The sequence below is a fragment of the Panthera tigris genome, chromosome D3, assembly GCF_018350195.1.
Source record: "Panthera tigris isolate Pti1 chromosome D3, P.tigris_Pti1_mat1.1, whole genome shotgun sequence".
NCBI classification, from domain to species: Eukaryota; Metazoa; Chordata; class Mammalia; order Carnivora; family Felidae; genus Panthera; species Panthera tigris.
Window position 1 is genome coordinate 16665485 of NC_056671.1, and position 15381 is coordinate 16680865.

Sequence of the window (15381 nt, forward strand, 5' to 3'; positions counted from 1 at the left end):
ATCTTATCCTTTTGCTCCAAACAGCCCATTATCTTTTAAAGAGATTGAAAATATGAAAGTCTTTTATATTTATCCACATATTTACTATTCCCAGTGCTAATCATTCTTTGGTGTAGATATAGTTTCCATCTGGTATCATCATCCTGCCTGAAGAAATTACTTTAACATTTCTTGTGGTACTGGTCTGATAATGATGAATTCCTTTTGGTTTTGCATACCTGAACTGAAAAAGTCATTATTTCACTTTAACTTAAATAAATTTATTTGTATATGTAAAATATACATGGCATAGTGTTTATTGTAATTATTCAGAAGTATACAATTAAGTGGCATTAAATACATTCACAATGTTGTAGAACTGTTACCGGTAGCTATACCCAAAACTTTTTCATCGTCCCCAACAAAAACTCTGTAGTCGTTAAACAATAACTTTCTTCCTTTCCTTCTTCCAGCCTCTGATAACCTCTATTCTATCTCAATGAATCTGCCTATTTTAGGTACCTCATATAAGAGGAACCATACACTATTTCTCCTTTTGTGTCTGGCTTATTTTTTTAGCATAATGTTTTCAAACTCTATTCATGTTGTAGCATATATCAAAATTTCATTCCCTTTTCTGGCTAAATAACATTCCATTGTATGTATATACCACATTTTATTTATCCATTCATCTGCTGTTGGACACTTGAGTTGCTTTTACCTTTTGGCTATTGTAAATAATGCTGCTATGAGCATGGGTGCACAAATAATCTGAGTCCAGGCTTTCAGTTCTTTTGGATGTATACGTAGGAGTGGGGTTGCTGGATCATATGGCATTTCTATGTTTAACCTTCTGAGAAACTTCCACATTGTTTTCCACAGTGGCTTTACCATTTTACACTACCATCAGTGATGCACAAGGATTCTAGTTTTCCACATCCTCATCAACACTTGTTTTCTGTGTGTGTGTGTGTGTGTGTGTGTGTGTGTGTGTGTGTGTGTGTGTGTGTGTTTAATATAATAGCTATCCTAATGAGGGGATGTGAAGTGGTATCTCATAGGTTTGATGTGTGTTTCTCTAATGACCAGTGAGATTGAGCATCATTTCATGTGCTTATTGGCCATTTGTATATCTTATTTGGAGAAATGTCTATTCAAATCCTTTACTAAATTTTTAGATTGGCTTGTTGTTGTTGAGTGGAGGAGTTCTTTATATATTCTAGATATTAACCTCTTATCAGATACATGATTTGAAAATATTTTCTCCCATTCAGTAGGTTGTCTTTAATTTTTTGATAGTATCCTTTGATACAATCTTAATTTTGATGAAATCTATTTTTTTCTATTGTTGCCTATGTTTTTGGTGTCATATCCTTGAAGTTGTCGCCAAATCCAATGCCATAAAGATTTTCTCCAATCTTTTCTTCTCTTTTTAAAATTTTACTTATTTAAGTTCAAGTTAGTTAACACACAGTGTAGTATTGGTTTCAGGAGTAGAGCCCAGTGATTCATTACTTACATATATAACACCCAGTGCTCATCCCAACAAGTGCCCTCCTTAATGCCCATCACCCATTTAGCCCATACCCCTCCCCACCCCAGCAACTCTCAGTTTGTTCTATTTAAGAATCTCTTATGGTTTGCTATAGTTTCATTTCTAAAGTTTAGGACTTTGATCCATTTTGTAAATGGTGTAAAGTAAGGGTCCAATTTCATTCTTTTGCATGTGGATATTTAGTTTTCCTAGGATGGTTTGTTGAAAAGACTGTCCTTTTCCCATTGAATGGCCTTGGTACCCTTGTTGAAAATCAATTTACTATTTGTGCGAAGGTTTATTACTGGACTCTCTATACTATTCTATTGGTCTATATGTCTGTTTTGATGTCATTGTCATACTGTTTTAACTATTATAGCTTTGTAGTAAATTTTCAAAGTTGAGAAGTGTGACTCCTCCAATTTTCTTCTATTTCAAGATTGTTTTGAGAGTTCCATATGAATTTGAGGATTGGCTTTTCTATTTCTACAAAGACTACTGGAATTTTGTTTGTTTTTTTTTGTTTTTTGTTTTTGTTTTTTTTTCAATATATGAAGTTTATTGTCAAATTGGTTTCCATACAACACCCAGTGCTCATCCCAAAAGGTGCCCTCCTCAATACCCGTCACCCACCCTCCCCTCCCTCCCACCCCCCATCAACCCTCAGTTTGTTCTCAGTTTTTAACAGTCTCTTATGCTTTGGCTCTCTCCCACTCTAACCTCCTTTTTTTTTTTTTTTCTTCCCCTCCCCCATGGATTTCTGTTAAGTTTCTCAGGATCCACATAAGAGTGAAAACATATGGTATCTGTCTTTCTCTGTATGGCTTATTTCACTTAGCAGAACACTCTCCAGTTCCATCCACGTTGCTACAAAAGGCCATATTTCATTCTTTCTCATTGCCACGTAGTACTCCATTGTGTATATAAATTTCTTTATCCACTCATCAGTTGATGGACATTTAGGCTCTTTCCATAATTTGGCTATTGTTGAGAGTGCTGCTATAAACATTGGGGTACAAGTGCCCCTATGCATCAGCACTCCTGTATCCCTTGGGAAAATTCCTAGCAGTGCTATTGCTGGGTCATAGGGTGGGTCTACTTTTAATTTTTTGAGGAACCTCCACACTGTTTTCCAGAGTGGCTGCACCAATTTGCATTCCCACCAACAGTGCAAGAGGGTTCCCATTTCTCCACATCTTCTCCAGCATCTATAGTCTCCTGATTTGTTCCTTTAGGCCACTCTGACTGGCGTGAGGTGATATCTGAGTGTGGTTTTGATTTGTATTTCCCTGATAAGGAGCGACGTTGAGCATCTTTTCATGTGCCTGTTGGCCATCCAGATAAGACTACTGGAATTTTGATAGGGACTGCATTGAATCTTTAGATTGCTTTGGGTAGTATTAACATGTAACAGTATTAAGTATTATCCATGAATATGGGATTTTTCTATTTATGTTTTTAATTTCTTTCAGCAATATTTTATAGTTTGTGTACATCTTTCATCTTCTTGGCTAAGTATTTTATTATTTTTAATGCTATTGTAAATGGAACTGCTTTCATAATTTCCTATAATTTCCTTTTCAGATTGTTCATTGCTAGTATATAGAAATACAACTGATTTTAATGTGTTGATCTTATACCTTGCAACTTTGCTGACCTTGTTTATTAGCTGTAATAGCTTACTTGTGGATTTTGACATTTTCTCTACATAGGATCATGTCATCTGTGAATAGAGATAGTTTTATCTGTTCCTTTCCAATTTGGATGACTTTTATTTCTTGCCTCATAGATTTGGCTAGAACTTCTAGTACAGAGTTGAATAACAGCAGTCAAAGTGGGCATCCTTATCTCATTCCTCATCCTAAAGCTTTCAGGCTTTAATCATTGCATATGAGGCTAACTGTGGAATATTCATAAATACCATTTTTCATGTTGAGAATTTCCCCCCTATTTCTAGTTTTCTAAGAGTCTTTATCATGAGAGGGTGTTGAATTGTCAAATGCCTTTTCTGCACTAATGGAGATGATCATGTCGTGGGGGGGTGCTTTCATTCTGTAAATGTTGATTTTCTTATGTTACACCACTCTTGCATTCCTGGGATGAATCCCATTTGTTCATGGCAAATAAGCCTTTTAATGTGCTATTGGGTTTGATTTACTAACTTTTTTGTTGAATATTTTTGCATCTATATTCATAAGGAATATTGGTCTGTAGCTTTCTTGTGATGTCTTTATTTACTTACTTTCATAAAACTTTTAGAAGTTTATTTATTTATTTTTTGAGAGAGAGTGTGAGCCGGGGAGGGGCAGAGAGAGACGGGGATAGAGGATCCGAAGTAGGTTTAGCAGAGAGGCCGATGTGGGGCTCAACCTCAAGAACCGCAAGATCTGAGCTGAAGTCCAAGGCTTAACCGACTGAGCCACCCAGGCGCCCCTCTTGGGATGTCTTTAACTGGCTTTGGTATCAGAGTAATGCTGGCTTCTTAGAATGAGAGAGGAAGTGTTCCCTCCTCTTCAATTTTGGGGAAAATTTGGGAAGGATTGTGTGGGATCCAAGGAATTTAACAAAAACCCCCTACCCCTGGACAAGCAGAGCAAGACTAACTCCATTTTGTGCTACACCCACCATCTCATGTATAACCCCCACATGACCTGCTTATTGCTTAAGACACTCCCCCACCCTAGTCAAGCCTCTGAGCACACCCTTACTGGAAACCGGCTCAAATACGAATGTGGAACCCCTGACGGCCAAAGAATGTAAACCCCGCCTTTTGCCTGCCAAACTTGCCTGCAAATTCTGACCAGAGTGATAGGCTAGTTCAAACAGTTACTATAGGATAAATTGTAATTCAATTGGCCACTGCGTGTGGACTGGCATGACTATGCAACTTTCTGTGTGTGTTACAATCTCATTGGCCACCGGCCCCTATAAAACTGCTACGCCTTTTAACCTAGGGGTCCAAGTCCCTGCTCCACTGTGTCGGGTATACTTGGGCCCAAGCTCGAGCTTGCAAATAAACCCTCCTGCGTTTGCATCAGTATCCACTCCTTGGTGGTCTCTTGGATTCGAAATTGGGGGCATTACAGATTGGTGTTAATTCTTTGTTCAATAGAATTCACTGGTGAAGCCATCTGGTCCAGGCCTTTTCTTTATTGGGAGATTTTTCACTACCGATTATGTTGCTTTACTTGTTAGAGGTCTGCTGAGATTTTCTATTTCTTCTTGGGTCAGTTTAAGTAATTTGTGTATTGTAAGAAATTTGTCCATTTTTTATAGATTATATAATTTGTTGGCATTTAGTTTTTATAGTATTCACTTGTAATCCTTTTCATTTCTGTAAGGCCATTATTTAATGTCTTTACTTTCATTTTCAATTTTAATTATTTGTCTCTTTTACTTTGTTGGTCCAGTTAAAGCTTTGTCAATTTCACCTATCTTTTCAAGGAACTTCTGGTTTTATTGATTTTGTTTTTCCATTTTCTACTTTATATCCTAATTTTTATTATTTTCTTCCACATGCTAGCTCTGTGTTTAGCTTGCTCTTCTTTTTCTAGTTGCTTAAGGTGTAAACTGTTACTGATTGGAGATCTTCATTTTTTTAAGTTTATTGATTTATTATTTTGAGAGAGTGCATGAGTAGGGTAGGGACAGACAGATCTACTGTGCGATACACAGGTCTACTGTGCGAGCCTAATATGGGGCTCAATCCCCCAAACTGTGAGATCATGACCTGAGCTGAGAACAAGAGCCAGACTCTTAAGCAACTGAGCTACCCAGGTGCCCTGAGATCTTTCCTCATTTTTAATGTAGGTATTTATAAGGATAAATTTCCCTAGAGTACTGCTTTTGTTGTTGCCCATAAGTTTTACGTGTATTTCATCTTCATTAAAAAAAAAAAAAAAAATTTTTTTAAAGTTTTAGAGCACAAGCCACGGAGAGGGGCAAAGGAAAAGAGAGAGAAAATCTTAAGAGGCTCCATGCTCAGCACAGAGCCCAATGTGGCGTTTGATCCCATGACCCAGGGTTCATGACCTGAGCTGAAGCCAAGAGTCAGATGGTCAACTGAGCCACCCAGGGGACCCTCATTTTCATTTCTGAAAGACTTTCTCTTAGAATTATGAGACAATTTGGAATTCCTTAGAATTTTGATCTGGGACTTGTTTATTTCAATACTTTAGAGATGTTGCTCCCCTGTCTCCTGGTTTGAGTTGTTTCTGATGAGAATTTTGCTGTCATTCTCACTTTTGTTCTGTATTCTCCTCCCCACCCTGCCCTGCCCACCATCACCACATGGCTATTTATAATTTTTTTATCATTTTTTTCCAGCAATTTGATATGAGTTCTTTGGTATAGTTTTCCTCATGTTTATTCCACTTGGGGTTAATTGAACTTCTTGGATTTTGGGGTTTATAGCTTTCTCCAAAATTGGGGGAAAAAAAAAAAAAGCAACCAAACAAATCTGGAGAATAATTTGGCCATTATTTTTTTAAATGTCTTTTTCTATTTTTCATTTCTCCTCTGACACTCAAATTGCACATATATTAAGCTATTTAATGTTGTCTTATAATTCACTGATGCTGTTTTTTCTTTTTTTTCTGTTTTTCATTTGTTGGTAGTTTCCATTGTAGGCTGTCTTTAAGTTCACTGATGTTTTCTTCTGCAATATCCACAGTACTATTCATCCCATCCAGTGTATTTTGTATCTCAGACATCATAGTTTTCATTTTTGTAATTGTGATTTAGGTCTTCCTTCTGTCTTCCATTTTTTCTTTCAACATGCTCATGTTTACTTTTTTTGGATATGTAGAATATAATCACTTTTTAAACATTCTCGTCTACTAATTCTATTGCTTACATAATTTTTGGGTCTGTTCCTATTGATGGAATTTTCTCTCCTCTGTGGGTCATATACATATACATATTTTTTACTGGATACCAGACATTGTGTATTTTACACTGTACTTTGTAATGTAAAATGTACATTTTGTGCATTTTGTTGGATATTTTGTATCATTTGTTTTCATTTAAATATTCTTGAGGTTTGTCCTGTGACAGTTCCTTGGAAATAGTTGGATCTTTTTAAGGATTATTTTTATGCTTTATTAGGTGGATCCAGAACATCCTTTCATCTGTGGCTAATTTGCCCCTACTTGATACCTGCGAACTCTAATTGCTGCCTCATGTGTTAGGATGTCTTTGTATTCTGATGTTGACAGTATAAAATATTCCTGGCCATGTGTGAGCTCTGTGGATTGTTCTTTCTGCTCCTTTCTTCCAGTTCTTTCCTTGACTTTGATAATTTCTCATACATATGTACTAAAGTCAAAGGTGAGCCTTTGCAGATCTTCAGTGATCTTTTGCTCTCTGAAATTTTCTTTTCTTTTACTCTGTCCCACAATTCTAGGCAGTTTGGTCTTACCGAACCATGCACTCTCTTCAACCCAAGGAAACATCTGGGTTCTGTTTTTTTTTTTTTTTATTATTTTTTAACATTTTCATTTATTTTTGAGAGACAAAGAGCATGAGTGGAGCAAGGGCAGAGAGAGAGGGAGATGCAGCATCCGAAGCAGGCTCCAGGCTCTGAGCTGTCAGCACAGAGCCCAATGCGGGGCTTGAACCCGTCAACTGTGAGATCATGACCTGAGACAAAGTTGGACACTTAACTGAGCCACCCAGGTGCCCCTGGGTTCTGTTTTGTTCTCTCTGATCCATGGTCTGGAAACTCTCTACATGTTGTAGGTTGGGGCAATTGTAGGGCTTACTTCATTAGTTTTCCTTCTCTCAAAGATCACTGTCCTGTGCTGCCTGTTGTCTGAGACAGGTCTGAGACCTGTTGTTTCATAGATTTTTTTTTTCATAATATCAGATTTTTAAAAAATGTACATAGACTCAGGCCAATTTCTGGGTCTTTGGTAGTACAAAATGTACGTAAATATGGAGAATAGCAAGTTTGCATATAACTCAGGCATATAAAGTCATTTCTCGTTGCATATTCTTAAGAGACAATTCCTTTTCTGGCCCTTCAGAAGTTACCTCCATCTATCTTCCCTCTGTTCTCTATTTCAGTGCTGAGTAAAGTCACTGGCTCTAGAGGCTTGCAGACAATTTTCCCAATAGTGTTTCCCCACAATGAACTCTACCTTTTCTGCCACTTCAAAAGTTCCTTGAGTTTGAAAACGTTCAAACTGCCTGCTATGAAGTATCAGTGTCCGTTTGGCATTGTATACATTCTGGATCTATAATTTTTCTAAAAGCCTTAATAGTCTTTCAAACTCATCCACTATCCTGGAGCACCCCTGTTTCAAGTCCTCAGGGCTCTAATCTTGGAGCTCTCTCTTGATACCTGTTCTTCAGCCTAGTCTCATCATAGACAAGCATTAACACAGAACAGTGATGTACCAACATTTTAGTTTTGTGTTTTCAAACTCAAAAATTATTATAAATTGACAGATGATTTAGTGTAGGGAAGTATTAAAGGTGTTTTGATGGCAGAGTGGTGACACAGATAATCACTGCATTGGGAGGTAGATTTTTTTGTTTTAATTGTTTAAGGGGAGAGCTTTAATCTCCTTTTTATTCTGTCAGAAATATGTTGTCAGTCCATTATTTTTTTAGTCCATTAATATTTAATATAATTGTTGATATCATTGGTCATTTTGCTATTATCTTCGTTTTCTCTTTTCCTGCCTTTTAAGCAAATAGTTTTCAGTATCCCATTTTAATCCTCTTATTGGCTTTTAAAGTTATTCTTTTGCATTTTATTTTTACTATTCATTTTATTGTTAATTTTTTGGAGAGAGCACACATGAGCGGGGGGGGGGGAGAGAGAGAGAGTGAGAGTGAGTGAGTGAGTGAGTCTCAAGCAGACTCCATGCCCAGCACAGAGCCTGACGTGGGGTTTGATCTCATGACTGAGTTCATGACCTGAGCCCAAATCAAAAGTTGGACACTTAACTGACTGAGCCACCTCATCTGCATTTTCTTATTTTTTATAAGAAATTTAAGTATTTATAAGTATTAAGTATTAAGTATTTAAGAAATATAAGTATTTGCTTTAGGGATTACAATATACATCCTTAACTTTTCACAACTTGCCTAGAGTTACTATTTTACCAGTTCACAAAAACATAAAAATATTGCAACCATATAGGTCCATTTACCTACCACCCACATTTTATTCAATAGTTGTTACAGGTATTATATCTTCATATATTACAAACCTCACTATACAATGTTAAGTTTTTTATTCAGTTATAGGTATATTAATGAAATTTAGAGAAAAGTCTTTTATATTTAATCCATTGCCAATTATATTAGTTATCTATTGCTGCATAGCAAGTTACCTCATATCTTAGTGACTTAAGACAATGATAAATATTATTGTCCAGTTTCCGAGAGGCAGGAATCAGAATTGGCTTCGCTGGGTGATTCTGTCTTGTGGTTTCTTAGAATGAGATTACAGTCAAAATAATGGCCACGGTTGCAGTCATCTGAAGGCTTGACTCAAACTGGAGGATCTGTTTCTGAGTTCTCACATTACAGCACATTGATGGCTCAGTTTCTCGCCATATAGATAGAGCCTCTCTCTATAGCTGTTTTGAGGGCCCTCATGAATACGGCGTCTGACTTCTCCCAGTGTGAATGATCTGAGAAAGGTGAAACTGGCAGGGTTTGTTTTTGTGTGCGTGTTTGATAAATTGAGATATGACTCTCATACCGTGAAATTCATACTTTTAAAGTATACAATATTCACAAAATTATGGAATCACCCCTATGGCTTGATTCCAGGATATTTTCATCATCCCAAGAGGAAAGGCTGCACTCGGTAACTATTATTCCCATTTCACTCTTCCCCTGGCAAACACTAATCTCCCTTCTGCCCCCATGGATTTGCCTATTTTTGACATTTGACATAAATGAAATACTTTATGTGGTCTTTTGTGTCTGGATTCTTTTATTTAGCATAATGTTTTCGAGACCCATGTTGTATCATGGGTCAGCACTTCATTTCTTACCAAATAACATTCCATTGTATGGACAGTCATCAGCTGAACATTTGGGCCCCACTTTTTGGCTATTGTGAATAGTGCTATTGTGAACATTTGTGCACAGGTTTTTGTGCTGATATAGATTTCAAATGCTCTTGTGTATATAACCACTAGTGGAACTGCTAGATCATATGGTCGGTCACTCCACGTTTTACGTTTAGCGGAACTGCCAAACTGTCCTCCGAAACAGCCGCACCATTTTATAGTCCCACTAGCAATGTGGGAGTTCCGATTTCTCCACATCCTTGCTAACTGTTATTGTCTAGCTTTTTAAATTTACTTATTTTTAAAAATATTTTTAAAATGTTTACTTTGAGAGAGAGAGGGAGAGAATCGCAGGCAGGCTCCACGCTTAGTGTGGAACCTGATGTGGGGCTCCATCTCCAGACCATGAGATCATGATCTGTGTTGAAATCAAGAGTCAAATGCTTCACAGACTGAGCTGGCCAGGGACCCCCTCCTGCCCTGCTTTTTAAAATTATAGTCATCTTAGTGGATGTGAAGTGGTATCTCATGACTGATTTGTATCTCTCTGGTGATTAATGATGTTGAGCGTCTTTTCATGTACTTATAGGCCATTTATATATCTTCTTTGGAGAAATGTGTATTCAAATCTTTTGCCCACACAAAGAATTGAATTATATTTTTATTGTTGAGTTGTAAGAGTTCTTTAAATATTCTGGATACTTAATCTTTATTGCTGATTTACAAATAATTTATCCCATTCCTTGGGCTTTTTATAGTCTTGGTTGTGTCTTTAAAGCATAAATGTTTTAAATTGTGATGAAGTGCAATTACCTATTTTTTTCCTTGGTTGTGTTTTAGGTATCATGTCTAAAAGAATCATGCTTGGGGTGCCTGGCTGGCTCAGTCAGTTAAGCGTTTGACTTCGCCTCAGGTCATGATCTCATGGTTCCTGAGTTCAAATCCTGCATCAGGCTCTGCGCTGGCAGTGCTTTAGATCCTCTCTCTCTCTCTCTGCCCTTCCCCTGCTCCCACTCTCTCTCTCTCAAAAACAAACATTAAAAAACATTAAAAGAATCATGCTTAATCCAAGGTTATGAAGATTTATGCCTATATCAATGTCTTTAGTGACCTAGCTTTGGAAATCTTACACTATCATTTCACATTCTGTGGTGGCCACACAGACCAGTCCTGATAGTGTGGGAGGGGATGATATAGAGAACATAAATACCAGGAAGAAAGGATCACTGGAGACCATTTTGAGATTATTAGACTGACTTCTTAATTCCTGTAAATCTGGATTCCCATCTGGGCTCATTTCCCTAGACCTGAAGAACTTTTTAGTAATTCCTGTAAAGTAGGTCTGCTGCTGCTGACTCCTCATTAGTTTATCTGAAAATGTCAATATTTTACCTGCATTTTGAAGAGTATTTCCACTTGGTATAGGATTCTGGGTTGACATGTTTTACTTTCACACCTTTAAATATGTTATCTCATTGTCTTCTAGTCCCTGTGACTTTGATGAGAAGTTTGCAGTATTTCATATAATTGGAATGTGGTTTCTTTGTAAAGCGTCATTTTTATTTTGGTGCCTTTAAGATTTTCTATTTTTAGTTTCCAGCAATTTGACTATGAAGTTCTGGAGTGTAGCTTTCTTTTTATTTATTCTGTTTGGGGTTTGTTGTGATTCTTGAACTTTCTCCACGTTTGGAAAGTTTTGGCCATTATTAAAAAACAAAAAACCTGAAGCACCTGGTTGTAGAGCATGTGACTCTTGATCTCAGGGTCCCGAGTTCAAGCCCCACGTTGAGTGTGGAGCCTACTTAAAAACAAAAAAAAAATTCCTTTTTCTACCTAATTCTTTCCCTCTTCTCATTCCAATTATGTATTTGTATGTTAGACTGTTTGTTGTTGTCCCACAGATCAAAGATGCTCTGACCATTTTTTCAGGGTCCCCCCCCCACCACCGTTCTTCAGATTGGATGTCTATTGTTCTATTTCAGGGTTGAAAAACTGGATCACTCCAGGCCAAATCTGTTTATCCCTATTCATTTACCATAGTTGCTTTCACACTACAATGGCAGAGATGAGTAGTTGTAATGAAGACTTTTGACCCTCAAAGCCAAAAGTATTTACCATGATTCATCCCAGAAAAGTTTTACCAACCCCGCTCTTTTTCAAGCTGAATGATCCTTTAACAGGTCACTGTCAATGTGTTGTTAATCCCACCTACTGAATTTACTTTCAGGTCTTGTATTTTTCAGTTTTATAATTTTTATTTGGTTCATTACTTTTTCTCTGCTGACAATTCCTCCTTGTGCATTCATTATATTTTCCTTTATATTTTTTGGCATCATTGAAATAGTTGATTTAAAAGTTTTAAGTGTTAATTCTAACATTTGGGTCATCTCAAAGGCACTTTCCGTTAGTGCCTCTTCTCTTTGGTACGGATCACATTTTCTTGTTTTTCATTATGTGTAGTAATTTTGAATTCTATCCTAGATACTGTAGAAGTTCTGAAGACTAATTTTGAAAACAGGCAGTTAGGTTGGCTGACCTCAGACTAAAAATTTGATTCCCCTGTGCCGTGCAGCAGCTATTCCTTTTAAGTTCTTCTAGTTGGCTGCTTGGAGTCTGCTAAGTGTGTATTTAGAGACAAAAGATTTAGGCAGGGTATATACATAGAACATGGACCTCTCTTTCTGGGATTTACTCCATTTTTTAAGGTGCTAGGGTCATTCTAAACCATTTCCTTCGGTTACTGAAGCAATAACAGGTCCTCTGGCACCTGGGACCTGACCTCAGGCAAAAAGCCATAAACATGGGAACTCACTCCGTGACATTTCCCTCCAACCGTCAACTAACTCCCTTTCAGTTTCTCTCCAGTTTGGTTGCTCTTCACTGCCTTACAGTGGTGGTTTTCTTCATTTTCTTGAGAATTTATAGTTGTCATTTGTGGGAGGGTTGGATGAATACTTCTACCCTTAGCAGAAGCAGAATCTTCTTTACTGCTTTATAGAAGACACTTTCTAGATTTTAAAGTTATTTTTAGCAGGAGGATTGGCTTGAATTACAGCCCACCATTACTGGAGATCATAACAGCAGCTGACAGTTGTTTTCATTTATTTTTATGGTTTGTTGTTTTGTTTTAATGACAGCAGTGGGGGATTCATCATTTTAACATTAAAATCTGGTTGCTTCAGATGCCTCAAAGAGAGGTTTTGTTTGGTCCTGGCCCCTCCTCCTAGGGACTCCTGATTTGTACAAGAACAGTCTTTCAGTTAGTCCACACTGCCATAACATTACTGGGAGGAAGGCCTCGCATTATGCCTCTGAACAGCAGCTGGGTCAGAACAGGGCCCCGGGCAGCCCAACTCCAGCTCTTCCCTGCCTAACAGGGTTGGTGGTCACTGACCTCCAACAGGACGCTGTTTGCGCAGTGCCCCGTTTACGGGCCCTCCACCCCCTTTGTTTAAGCCACACAAGTCCTATCTACAAAACCTGGGTGGGACTACTTTCCGATAAGCTGGGCAAGGAGGCAGGAAGATCTGAGGCAGATTATCTGACCTTGAAACTCCTTTTTCTGGTGTGTGAAATGGATAATAAAATCCGTCTTCCCTGTATCATGAGGTTTTATTAAAAACATGAGGTGATTACCATCTTGGCCCCCAGAGGTGGAACATGCGCTGGATTTGGGAAGATCCAGGCAGAGGTGGTTGCAATGATCATTATTTGCTTTGGGCAGTGGCTGGGCTTCAAATGTTTCGGACCCAGTAGGCCAGAGAGCCGTGACAGAGTGTCTAATGACTTAGCTGTATTTTGAGGGTGGGGACTATCTGTAGTTCTGTGCTGGGCAGGAAGTACAGTGGTTAAGGTCACAGGCCAGCGTTTAGAGCGAATTCTGCCACTTGCCGGATCTTGGGGGCTTGGCGAGTTCCTCTGTAACACTGGTGGCGGTAGTGGCACTCACCTCAGAGGACTCTTGTCAGGCGAGGCGGTCCTCATCTCTGGGGTCTGGCTATCACTTGCCAGGACTCTCTCCATCCAACTTCCCGGTGTTTAATGACCTGTCCTGGCCCTCTGAGCTCTGTTTGGATCATGGTTACGTTTTCTCCTTGCTTCCTGTCCTCTTCCGCTTTGCTAGCCTGGCAGTCGTGTCCTGAGCCACACTGGCAAGAGAAACGTTGGGCGAGGCTCAAGACAAAGACCAGGCCGTTCCTCCCAGTTACTGCCAGGCCATTCCTCTGCTCATTTGGAACAGAGCCATTCAACCAGTTATTAATCCACTACAACAATGACGTAGGAGTATCAGTGATACTCAGCCCTGACTTCCCCACCTTGTCCCTGAGGATCATTTTCCAAATGCTTGCTGGCGCAGAGGCGCAGAGAGAGAAAGGCATTCTTACTTTTTACTTACACTGGCTCCTGTTCCCCTTCTATCTTGTGGACTGCAGCCAAGTGGCTCAGAATGACGCTGCTCTTTATTTTAAAACAGACTGGAAGTTTGGCCCACTGAGTCTTTTGTTCCAAAGGTGTTCAAGAAAAGCCTACAGAGTTGGGAGCTACTACAAGCCCACAATGACTGAAGGGGTGGTTTCACAGTGCAGCGGTTAACTTTTCCCTCAAAACACATAGCAGGACTCTAGAGCGCACCAGTGTAAAAGAGGGCATATGTGGCGTTTATTACGGAAAAGGAATATACTACAAAAAAGTGAAAACGTCACCAGTGGTTGTTTGCAGAATCTGGTTACAGGTTGATACCCTTGGCCTAGGCGGCCAAAATGTTTAAGGACCCATGAGGCAGAACCTATCCCAACTGTGTTACTGGAAAGACTAATGTGGGGACACGTCACGTTTCTGTTCTGCTCAGTCTGGGCTGCAAAAAATTAAGGCCGAAGCTGCCTCATAATGAATGGCTAAGGGAAGGCTCTAAAGGTTCTGGGAGGCCATTCCTTAAACTTAGCCAGGGAGAGGCATACCGCTGGGTCCCACCCAGACATCCCAGGATATGCACATGTGGGAAACTGCTACACTATCATCCCTGCTTTGTATCAAGTCCTTCGGTGCTTACAGGAAAATGTCAAGACCCTGGTCTGGCCTGGTTTTATGGTAAAGATCCTATTACCTACGCAGAATCCATTCTGTTTTGGAAGACTGGACTAGGATTCAAATGCCAGCTCTCTCTTCACGTCTCAACAGTGGAAAGATAACCAGTTTCTTCAGTGATGAACTGGAAGCATTTACAGCAGCTGTGGTTGTTTAGATACTGAAAGTGTGACATCTGTTTAAATAGGGTTATCTTAATTGTATTCTAACTCCATGAAGACTGGTAAATTGTGTGGAATACATGAAAACTCAATAGACCAGTGTAGTGCCTAGTATTCATTTAATATTCTATTTTTTAAAGGCCAGATTTTTAAATGTTTATTTGTGAGAGAGTGCACATGATTGGGGAAGGGGCAGAGAGAGAAAGGCATAGAGGATCTGAAGCAGGCTCTGCACTGTCAGCACAGAGCCTGATGTGGGGCTCAAAGTCAGGAATGTGAGATCATGACCTGAGCCAAGGTTGGACACTCAACCGACTGAGCCACCCAGGTGCCCCTTTAAATAAGGCATTGTTATCCCCAAGGTTCAGAGGGGCTTTGTCACCAATCCCAGGCCACATGTGGCTATGTGAGGCTAACTGCTGCTGATGCCTTACCACACAGAATGTCATGGGAGCCACTCTCCTGCCTCTCACTATTGCCCTCACCTTGGTATTTAAAGCCTCGGGGAATGTATGTTTCTATCTTTAAGACATCCCAGTTCTTTATCTTCAGCTGCTCTACTGGCTAAACCAGAACTCTTCTCCTTTAT